Source organism: Macrobrachium rosenbergii, chromosome 18 (assembly GCF_040412425.1).
Source record: "Macrobrachium rosenbergii isolate ZJJX-2024 chromosome 18, ASM4041242v1, whole genome shotgun sequence".
Classification (NCBI taxonomy): domain Eukaryota; kingdom Metazoa; phylum Arthropoda; class Malacostraca; order Decapoda; family Palaemonidae; genus Macrobrachium; species Macrobrachium rosenbergii.
In genome coordinates this window covers 20136734-20149233 of record NC_089758.1, presented here as the reverse complement: position 1 = coordinate 20149233, position 12500 = coordinate 20136734, and the positions used below count along the sequence as shown (strand labels likewise).

Below are 12500 nucleotides of genomic sequence, written 5' to 3'. Positions count from 1 at the left end.
TAATTCATTGATTAACTGATCTCGCACCGTTATCCCAATCCATGATTTCGGTTGCTCAAGTACCAATGTACTTAATGTTTCTGAAAATGTGGCAGTATATGAGACCCATCATCATTGGTGTCCCTCAGGGTAAGGATCTAGGACCTATGTTGCTCTTTTCTTCATGCGCTATAGGTCTGGGAAAAACATTGTGTAGTATCCAGACGATCCTACATTTTTTGCAATTATTCACGCCGCAAAAGTGCTAAAGGAGACTGTTGCCAGTCTTCATATTCGTCTATATCCGTAACAGATTCGGAAGAGGTGTGGGTATGTAATTAAACTTTCGCAACAGCAATAATTCAATGATTAACTGATCTCGCACCGTTATCCCAATCCATGATTTCAGTTGCGCAAGTACCAGTGTACTTAATGTTTCTGAAAATGTGGCAGTATATGGTAGTAGTCTAGATTGAAAAATTTCGTTTTCACGTCACTTGAAAAATGTATCATAAATAGCTGCTATGATCACGAGAAACCGTCCGCCAATCTATTATTGAAAAACTGACTCTGTTAAAATTGTCAGCGCTTTTATCTTGACCATCTAGACAAAATTGGTCTGGACGTTGGTTTATTTCTTCCGAACAATGACAGTCGCAATTTTGATTAAAGTGTGGTGGGACAGGAATATAGGTTAGCGCCGAACATTAAGTTGTAATAAAAATTCAGAGTTCTACACACTACACAATTTGTTTTTGATGTAAGAAATTGTATCAGCTTCTACATCCTTCTTCTTCTTCTTCCCTTATTCTACATATTCCATGCCCTGGATCGTTACGCTCTTTGAGAAGGAGAAAGATTGTGATTCACTTACAAGGCTCAAAATAAAAATGTAAATACGTAAAACGAACGGAAAATACATTTACGCATTTACATGTTTCGCGAAAACCTACTGAGCTAAGCTGTACAAAAACCATTTTTTCTACAGGAAATACGTGAAATGCAAACAGTTCCCATAACGGCTGGAAAACATGACCAAAGCAATGATTTTTCAGCCGTGCATTTTATGGTCAACCGTAAATTCATTTTCTTCACAAGGACAAATAAATCTAGTTTTATTACCCCCCTTTTACTTGGTTTCATTTCTCATGGATTCTACAAATTCCAATCAAGTTATTATTGAACGGTATGAATACTGAATATCTCTGGTAGATATTCGTAATGTATTCGATGGATTGCCATTTTACGATGTTTATCAAATATTTGAAGGACCCGAAAAATTACTTAAATATTTCTATAACGCTATAACAAAATTGTGTTCAGTAAAGTTGGTTGAAAATAGTGTGTTCCATTCTGACAATATTTCGAAAAGTTCGGATTTTGCTTTTATAAATGGAAAGCGAGACTTGGTGTAAACGTACAACCATATACAACCACACACACATGTATATGTATATAAATATATATGTATATATATATATATATATATATATATATATATATATATATATATATATATATATATATATATATATATATATATATATATATATATATATATATTTTTGTGCGTCTGTGCTTTTGTATGTGTGTGTGGTTATATGTACATTTTAATTATATTCGCTTTCATTATTTCTGTTTTTTTTTGGTACTTGAAGGGCGATTTCATTGCTACTTAATAGCTTTTCATATATCCAATATGAACATCTGCTATTTCATAGCGAGAAAGTTATTTTTCCTGAATTAGGTTGAAAATACGTCATAGAACTGTTGAGAGAGAGAGAGAGAGAGAGAGAGAGAGAGAGAGAGAGAGAGAGAGAGAGAGAGAGAGAGAGACTGTTAAACCCTGTGATTAATAGAGGAGTTAGAAAGTTGAAATTAGCGTCGAGAAACTTGAACCATAACTTGGTAACTTTTCGAATACTTAAGAAGTTTTCTTCTTCGGGGGATAAAATACATAAAATACGGAAGGACAGTTATTAAATGGCATCGTAATGATCCCACTTTTTTTTATATATATTTCTCTCTTTGCATTAATGTAAGGGGTACCGAGGAGTTTTAAGTGCCTAAGAATCTATTACTCTGAACAAACTCTAAATTCAGGGAAAGAATGTAGTTTATTTAGATGTATGGGCTTGAAGACACACATACGTGTGTGTGCCTGTGTGTGTGTATATATATATATATATATATATATATATATATATATATATATATATATATATATATATATATATATATATAAATATATAAATATATAAATATATATATATATATATATATATATATATATATATATATATATATATATATATATATATATATATATATATATAAGCATTAAGCTACAAACGTCCTTTAATATCCAATTGGATATTAAAGGACGTTTGTAGTTTAATGTTTGTATATGAATCACGGTGATGTGATGTGATAAAAACTTCATATATATATATATATATATATATATATATATATATATATATATATATTCTAATATGAAGACGCTTATAACTGATTAATATCGAACTCACGTTACCATTTTTATAACTTAAGAAAAAAATAATTATAGAAGATGAATACTCTTATACTGGACAGGCATACAATCTACCAAGTGAGAATTTAGGATGAAGATAAAAGATGAAAAGGAGCAATTAGATAATTACGATGCAATTCAAGCCCACGTCAAAATATGGAGATTAATAGTAGGTTTTTGAAAATGTGTATGTGTGAGACGATGAACAAACTACTTGTGCTGTGCATCTTATGTCGAAATGAGATAAAACAAGTAAAACATGCGCCGAAGTTTCTTCAGCGCAATAGAGTTTTCTGTACAGCGTATAACCAAGGCCACCGAAAATAGATCTATCTTTCGGTGGTCTCGGTGTAATGCTGTATGAGCCGCGGCCCATGAAACTTTAACCACGGCTCGGTGGTGGCCTATCATATAGCGTTCCCAGAAGCACGATTATGGCTAACTTTAACCTTAATTATGATCAAAACTACTGAGGCTAGAGGGCTGCAGTTCGGCTGCAATCAATTTGCAGCCCTCTAGCCTCATTGGTTTTTAAGATCTGAGGGCGGACGGAAAAATTGCGGACGGGCAGACAAAGCCGGCACAATAGTTTTCTTTTACAGAAAACTAAAGAAAAAAAAAAATGAAAAGTGATCATAATAAGAAATTGTAAGGACCAGTGGAACCCTTTGAGAATTGTCCTAAGTCAAGAAAGGTGAAAATGAACATTAGCAGGAGCTTTGTGGGTGGTGAATGCAATGCAGGAAAAATGGAGAGTAAAAGCTATAAACACAAAGATAGCTGAAAGTAGATATTCCAGATATTATAGGATTGCTAAGGAAACACGTGATTCAATAACTATGTCTCTGCAACACAGTACAAAAAAATTTAAAAAATTGCGACGCGGTAGGAAACGAGATTATTCTTAAGGGCAGTAAAAATTCTGTTGATAATTGTGAATAAAAATAGAGTAACTTTCATTTCTTAATTAGATTACTTGTCACGTTTTGCCAAGACGAGAAGCATATTTAGAAAAAAGCAATAACTGTATCTTACCTGACTGTTTCCACAGGCCAGTTGAAGAGACTGGTAAGGCCTTGATTAATAAAATTGCAGATATTGCAAAGACGAATGGGGCAAGTTATCAAGACGAGCTGTAAAAGAAAGGAAAACAGTCCATTATTTGCTGTGACACAACAGAAAATACTTTTATGACAGATTCATATTAAAGTCAACATGAAAGCTTAGAATTTGACAGTTCCAACTCCTCAAAAATCACGAAGAGAACCTGAACGTTGACACGTTTATGAGCCAACTCTCTGAAGTGAAAGGTCTATGGTAATGTTCATGTGTATGTGTATATATATATATATATATATATATATATATATATATATATATATATATATATATATATATATATATATATATATATATAATCAGAAAATAGGAATTACCGCTTACTAAAGTTTACCCAAGAGTTATGGGCATGTCTGTAGTAGCCTAACTAATATGCTTATGGCTCCATAAAAACTATTATTTTCAGACATACCCGGAAATACATACAGTGTTTTGAATATATATATATATATATATATATATATATATATATATATATATATATATATATATATATATATATATATTTTTTTTTTTTTTTTTTTTTTTTGCAGCTTTTCTACAGTGAAAGGTACATTGGCAGTGTGCTATCATCACTAGTTACATAATTATCAATTTGTTATAGCATTGGGAAGTAATTTATTTTCCCTTTCTGTTTTTTTTCCATTCAAAATCATAAAAAAAAGTCCACCCCGTTATCACGTAAACAGAAAAAAAAATTCTCTACATGAAGTCATTCATATGCAATAAAAACATTGGCCGATGAGAACCTGAGAAACGGAGTTAAATGATTTCAAAGCAATGCTCAGAAACGGTCGGAGAAGTTTTGAATTATTTATCCATCTGTTGGACGGGAATATTTTTGTGGTTCGAAAGACACTGTTCAGCCGGAAAAGGCAAACATGTTTTTGAAGTCAGGTTGAACAGGTAAATCTAGTGTTTTTGTCTCTACAGAAAAAAACACAGATGTTTACAGAGGGATGTACTCATTCGTAAGAGATTCTTATCGCTCCATGTGAGTTTTCCAGTACGGTTTTTGAATAGATTATTTCGCCTCACCGTCTTCGCTTGTTTGAACGCTTCACTTGTCTGTGAACAGCACTAGGAGGCAGGAGAGCTTTTAGTTGTCAAAGTACAATAAGAAAAGTCTTTGGAAAATATGTCTACATTCCTCATTTCCACGGTAATGATTCTGTATCCTCATTTGTCAGCGACATTGAATTGAATTCCATTGATCATTTACACTGCACTGGTTCTCAATCTCTTTTCAGTGATGGCACCCTAACTAATGTAATCATTACCGTGGCATCCTTCTTCACCATCCCACCATATCGCGTGAATTAACCTCTTATTTAATGAATAAAATTATTATCCACACTCAAATCAAAATCAGCACACCGTACATGCAGAAATATACTGTACAAACAAAGTGCATATTAGAAGAATTAGATACACTTAAGCATTATGAATGCAGACTAACCTAAAAAAAAGTTATAATCACCTTTAAGCATATATATATATATATATATGTGTGTGTGTGTCAGTATATTAGGGTAGATACTCTGATAATAATTATATGAAGACTTCTGCAAAAAAAAAACTTTATTTTTTTTTCACAGATGTTCTTTGAGATGATTTAGCCAAGAAAAAAATCATGACAACCTTGCGGCACCCCTAGGCACACTGTCTGTGGCACCCCAGGGTTCCACGGCACCCAGTTTGAGAATCACTGATCAACAGGTATCTTCCTCATTGTTCTCATGATTTACAGCAATCTTTTAGGCGTCTGTCTGTCTGTCTGTCCCTTCCAAAGAGTTATCACATTCACGAGAGGAAAGGTTAGGAATCCTTTACTATTATTCCACCATTGATTTGCCAGTTCAGCACATTGAATTATACAGGTAACAAGTAAAAAATGTGCCGAAGTTTCTTCGGCGAAATCGAGTTTTCTGTACATCGCATAATAAAGGCCACCGAAAATAGATCTATCTTTCGGTTGTCTCGGTATAATGCTGTATGAGCCGCGACCCATGAATCTTTAACCACGGCCCGGTGGTGGCCTGGCCTATATCGTTGCCAGGTGCACGATTATGGCTAACTTTAACCTTACATAAAATAAAAACTGCTGAGGCTAGAGGGCTGCAGTTTGGTATGTTTGATGCTTGGAGGGTGAATGATCAACATACCAATTTGCAGCCCTCTAGCCCTAGTAGTTTTTAAGATCTGAGGGCTGAAAGAAAAAGTACGGACAGAAAAAGTGCGAACGGACAGACAAAGCCGGCACGATAGTTTTCTTTTCAGAAGGCTTTCAGTATTTAATGCAGAATATATTTGGACGAACTCGGTCATTTATTGTTGAATGGATCCAAGGGATATTCTTGCATAATACTTTATAAATGGTTTTTCGAATCTGGAGCCTGGGGCTCGACACTGTCCGGGTTAAAAACAAGACTGATATGAAATAAAATCAGACTTATCGTGGATACAGTTTTTTCTAGTAATATAATTTTCTGTTATAAGGTTATTTGTAACTTTAAAAAACCTGGACCTATTGTTTGTAAATGTAATGCAGCACGCCACCGATTTACTTTGCCGTATTTATGTGCGTGTTTATATGAGTTTTACCAATGATTAGCCTTCTTTACTTTACTGGGATAGTTGAAGAAGCTACCATGCATTTCAGAGATATAACACACACATATATATATATATATATATATATATATATATATATATATATATATATATATATATATACAGAGGTAGAGAGAGGGGGAGAGAAAGAGAGAGAGAGAAAAGAGCTGAGAAGCAGTAGTTGACACATTCCTCAAAAGAAGCAAGCAAAGAAAAAAAAAAGAGAGCAAGAAGAAGTCATAACTCACTAATTTATGAAGGCGCAAGTACTGAAGTTTCCCCATCCTTGACGAAGTTTCGCGAAGTTCGATTGTTGCTCCGATGTGTCTCGGTGATTTGGGAAACTTTCGTCCGGAAAAGTTGCGAACAGACGGGTATTCATTCGTCGGCGAAATATTTTCAGTTCCCCCTTTCCATACGGGTGAATTCGTGAGAGAAGAGACTTACCTACCTCGCGCTTTTCGGAAGAAGGCCCTGGGTGGAGGAGGAAAAGGAAAGGACTTTTTTCTGTGCAAGTAAAGAAATGAATGAATAAATAAATAAAAAAAATTCAGTAAATAATTAAATATATGAATAGATGTCAAGTAAATCGATAAATAGACATTAATAGATAACAAATCAATAAATAGATAGTTAAATAAAAAATCAATAAATAGATAATTAAATAAGTAAATCGATGGGCAAATATAAGTAAATAAATTATAAAGAAATAAGTGGAAATAAATAAATAAATAAATCAGTAAATGAATAAATAATAGATAGTAAAGTAAATAAATCGATTAATAGACATATAAATAAACAAATAAGTAAATTATAAAGAATAAGTGGAAATAAATAAGAAATCGGTAAATACATAAATGGATAGATAGATAGATAGTTAAATAAATAAATCGATAAATAGACAAATAAATAAATAAATTATGAAGAAATAAGTGGAAATAGAAAGCAAATCGTAAATAAATATATGAATAGGTAGTTAAATTAATAAATCGATAAACAGACAGATAAATGAATAAATTATAAAGAAATAAGTGGAAATAAATAAAAAAATTAGTAAATAAATAAATGAATAGATATTTAAATAAATAAATCGATAAACAGACAAATAAATAAATAAATAAATTATAAAGAAATATGTGAAATAAAAAAACAGTAAATAAATAAATAAATGAATAGATAGTTAAATAAATAAGTCGATAAGTAGACAAATAAATAAATAGAAAAATAAATAAATTATAAAGACTAAGTGGAAATATATAAAAAATCAGTAAATAAATAGATAAACGAATAGGTAGTGAAGTAAACAAATCGATGAATAGACAAATAAATAAATGAACAAATTATAAAGAAATAAATGGAAATAAATAAAAAATCAGTAAAAAAAATAAATGTATGAATAGATAGCTAAATAAATAAATCGTTAAATAGACAAACAAATAAATATATAAATTAATTATAAAGAAATAAGGGAAGGGGAACATTATATTATAACAAACAATGACCAATATAGATAAGCAGATGTTGATATATGATATTTAGTCTGTCAACCGAAGCATTGGGCACTTTCGGACATTTATTGCTTTATACTGAAGAGAGGGAGCTGGATTAGTTGGACAGCAAGATAAAAGAAATCCAGAAAATAAAGAAGATGAAGAACAAGGATTTAAAGGTGGAACTGAGAGGAAACTCCATAGTTGCGCTAAGAAGTAACAGTAAGGGGTGTTGGATAGCAAAATAAAAAAAAAGGTAAAAATGCGCCGAAATAGTTTGCTGTACATCGTATAATCAAGGCCACCGAAAATAGTTCTATCCTTCGATGGTCTCGGTATAATGCTGCATGAGCCGATGCCCATGGAACTATATCTGCGGCCCGGTGGTGGCGTGGCCTATATCGTTGCCAGACGCATGATTATGGCTAACTTTAGCCTTAAGTAAAATAAAAACTACTGAGGCTGTAGGGCTGAAATTTGGTATGTTTAATGATTGGAGGTTGGATGATCAACCTACCAATTTCCATCCCTCTAACATCAGTAGTTTTTAAGATCTGAGGGCGGACAGAAAAAGTGCGGATCGGACAGACAAAGCCGGCACATCAATTTTCTCTTCAGAAAACTAAAAAGAAAGCGGGGAATGGTGGTAAAGTAAAGGGCTAAAAACTGGATGTAAATAAGGGCCGAAAGGATACTGGAAGCACTTTTTAGTAATGCCTGCGTGAGGTATATGACGGCACTACTTTCCTGCGGGGAGACAGACAGACAGACAGACCATTAGAAGCAAGGCCAAGAGAGACAAGGTCTGCCCATTTGGGTGGAGTCGCCTCCCACCTGGGGTAACTACGTAGGCGATGACGTATCTTAGAGGTGCCTTCTCATTACGGCAATTCACCTGCTGACGCAATAAGGAGGTAGACAAAGCTCCGCCTACATTGGGGATTTCGGGGGAAGTGAGCAGACCTTCTCTTTCTCTTGGCCTTGATTAGAAGGGTACCAGTGTTCGTTCGCGGTGAAGTTTACCGGTGATAAAGTGATTTTTAAGAAGGAAATTTTTTGCCATAGTACCGCATTTCTGTTTTACAGAGGTGCAGTGAGCTCCTATAAATGTCTCAGCAAGTTAAATTTCTAATTATACATTCTTATGAATACGCTAGAACGAAAATAAATTCACTTTCATAAATGATTTTCATCTGAAGACTGGGGTTCTTATAATTTAGAAAAAACGTCACTACTCTACTGAGTTGATTTATGAGCTACGAATCGTAATAGATAGTATCTAGAGAAGTAATCACATAATCAAAAAACATTACCTTTTCAAAGGTCCTTGTACAAGAGGCAGGGGGCGTTTTGTTCCGCGAGTATATACCAAATATAAAAGAAGCAAACACGTAGACAAAAGGTACATCATTATTTGTAGAATACAATAGTACAAAAGTTTCAGTCGAACAGCAAATTCAGCGAACCCAATTACGGGAGAATTCACTCGTTCATAACGGGATCTTTTCCTTGCATAACTTCACCTAACGACGTACTTTAAGTTGCTTGTAACGAAAGTCTTCCCATTATTCAGCATCTTGGAAATTTTATTGAAAAAAAAAAATGAAATTACAAGGAAAGTTGTACATGAAAAACATGTACAACTTCCCTTGTAATTCCTTATATATACTACCATTGTTCATTCATACACTGGAAATTGGTCTTCTTTTCAATACTCCTAATTAAAAAGACATTTTTATAGAATCACCACTCGAATAACTGACGAAACAAGGGAATGTTAATTTGAAAAGCGGAACAATAAAACAGCTGAATGCCTCAACCCTACTTGAGTGTCTGCGCTGGCAAAGATGAATGTTTAGATTCTTAACTAAGCAATGACCTGAGGAGTTAAACGGGTCATTATTTTTTAAAGATGTAGTTTAATGAAATGCTGTGCAAACACTGTCCCCGGAAACAAGAGCAAGCAGTCACAGTGGTAAAGCACACACAAGGTTATGCAGGTGAGTGAGGAAAATAATGGAGGAGTATGTCAAGTATACGTATACTCTCACATTGTAGTTGCATATGAATATCCATTAACTATTATAGAACAGAATGGAATGGAAAATAAAATTGATCGCTGCATGGGACCTATGAGATCATTCAGCGCTTAAAGTGAAATTGAGGGTAGAAAAGATTTTAAAGGTGTAACACGAGGAAAACCTCGCATTTGCACCATGAAACAATTGTTAGGAAAGAGTGGAAAGTAAGATGGCAGAAAGAGAATATGAACTGAGGTACAGTAAAAGGAATAAAAGTGGTTGCAGCTAGGGTCCGAAGGGACGCCGCAAAGAACCATCAGTAATGCCAACAGTGCACGGCTTGAGGTGCATCGACGTCACTACCTACCTTATGTGGAAGTATTATGGACAGAAATGAGGTTCTGAAACAAATTAACTCTGTTTATTTTTGGCTGAAATTAAAGGGTTCATTCTTCAGTGATATCTCTCTACCAACGAAAACATCATAACACAAATCTCAATGTTTAAACTTATGAACTCTGTAATGGTATGTACTGCTTAAAGTTAGTTATTTTTGAATTTGAAGGTTTGTGAATTTCTACCGATTGTGTTTCAAATGCCTTAATTGCAGATATCTGTACATCTAAGCAAATTCCAGCTAAATATCTACAGAACTCTTCCTTCATTATATGGGTACTTTTCTTGACGCTTTCATTAAACGGAGGCCTTCACTGAAATACAAAAATATTTTCGAGCCAAGATAATAAAAATTAGCGCTTGATAAATGTTCCCACGCAACACTCAAAATACACGTTGAAATGAAAAACAGAATTCAATTTATTTCATAGTTGGCGAGTGTTTCATAATTGGTTCATATTTCGAAATTTAATAATCAAGTTTTGCCTTTCATACATGTTCATAATTTCGAAATTTGATCTGACTGTTTTGGCCTCGACATGGGCGCGTGCGCGCTGCCAAACAAACCCTCGAACTCGGGAAAACACAAACACACACATTTCATCGCTGCCGCCAAATGAAATGTACTGATGAAGCCGGGGATAATGAAGTGCGCTGAATATGCCAGAGATATGAAACATTAATTCACAATGGAACGAACTATACATTGGTTTACCGCGAGCTGCATTAATACATTAGCAGACTGGCCGGTAAATGAACACTTCCCCCCCCCTCCCCTCCCCTCCCCCTCCCCAATCATTCTGAAAGCCATTTAGCTTGCAATTACACCATTCATTTGTAAGAGCTCCTACTGCGTCGGTAAGACCACAAAAAATAAAAATAAAAAAAAAAGAATTACGTTTGGCTGATGAGCTATCTTGCTCGTTAGCCTTATGGCGGACGAGAGAGCGAGAGCAAGAGCAAGCGCACGGCCGTTCTAGGTATTGCTCTTAATAGCGCTTGCTTGTGCTTGCTGGTTATGAGTGTTTGGATAATGGCCGACGGAGGTAAATGCCTTGCGGTGCTGTTCGGAATGATTGTATCGTCTCGGCGGCCGTCTGTGTCTACCTATGTGAGCGTTTTCGTGCACATTGTGATCATGTTCACAGAGGCTTGGATGAATTTATTCGTTTATGCATATATATACATCGCGCACATTATATATATATATATATATATATATATATATATATATATATATATATATATATATATATATATATATATATATATATATATATATATATATATATATATATATATATATATTCATGAAGCTACAAATGTTGCTTAATATCAAATTCACGCTACCTCAGGAATATCCCCGATGGGGAATTATCACCGAAGGGGAATTTATATAAGTGATAAATGAATTGGTACCGCCGGGACACGAACCCTCGACACGGACCTATTCAGCGACTCCAGTTGACGTTACCACTGCGCCATCTTATATAAATTCCCCTTCGGTGATAATTCCCCATCGGAGATATTCCCGAGGTAGCGTGAATTTGATATTAAGCGACATTTGTAGCTTCATGATTGTATATAAATCACGGTGTGATAAAAAATTTCATATATATATATATATATATATATATATATATATATATATATATATATATACATATATATATATATATATATATATAATGCTAGTGTGTCTGTGCTTATATGTGTGCTCTACACGTCGAACAGGTTCGAACTCGCATGTAAGGTGTTCTGAGTTGCAAGCACCCACCATTACTGACTACGAAACAGAAGAAATCTGTTGTATATTGCTAGGAAGTCACTGCCAGTATAATTGACATCTTAAACAGTTTCTTCACGTGACAATAAATACTACCTTCCTTGCTTCACCTGTTACGAGGCTTACTTCTTCTCTGATGGTACCCATAATTTGATATAATCTAATTCAAAATAGCTGTAAGAATCAAATGTTTCAACTCTTCCGCCATTCATATTACAATTCAGTTATCGATTTTCCTCGTTGACATATACCTTCATAACCTAACTCTTGCTCATGTTAACTCTTCACTTTCTCCTCTTGCAAACACTTCCATTCTCTTTCGCTAGCCTCAGTAGCTTCTGTTTAACATCCCTTATCAGTTATTTATCTTCTCCACAGATCAGCCAGTCCATGTTCCATTCACGACATATTTGCGTATTCCACAACTTTTAACTTAAATATGATTTCTTGCGTCACTCCTTTTATTTCACAAAATAGCCCATCAAGGCACGGCAGCCTCTTGTCCGTCTTTTCTAACTCATGCTTCGCGTCGTTCGTGAGACTTTGAATCGCACCCTCAATAT

At 34.3% G+C, this 12500-nt stretch overlaps 1 long non-coding RNA gene across 1 annotated transcript in view; it reads right to left on the bottom strand.

Moving 5' to 3' along the window:
- Positions 1-3546: 3546 nt before the first annotated feature.
- Positions 3547-12500, bottom strand: part of LOC136848178 (uncharacterized) — a 256581-nt gene continuing 247627 nt past the window's right edge. The window contains exons 3-4 of the long non-coding RNA XR_010855963.1: positions 6493-6718; positions 3547-3645 (exon numbers count right to left, since the gene is read on the bottom strand). This is a non-coding gene — a long non-coding RNA (uncharacterized lncRNA). The remainder of the gene's footprint in view (positions 3646-6492; positions 6719-12500) is intronic.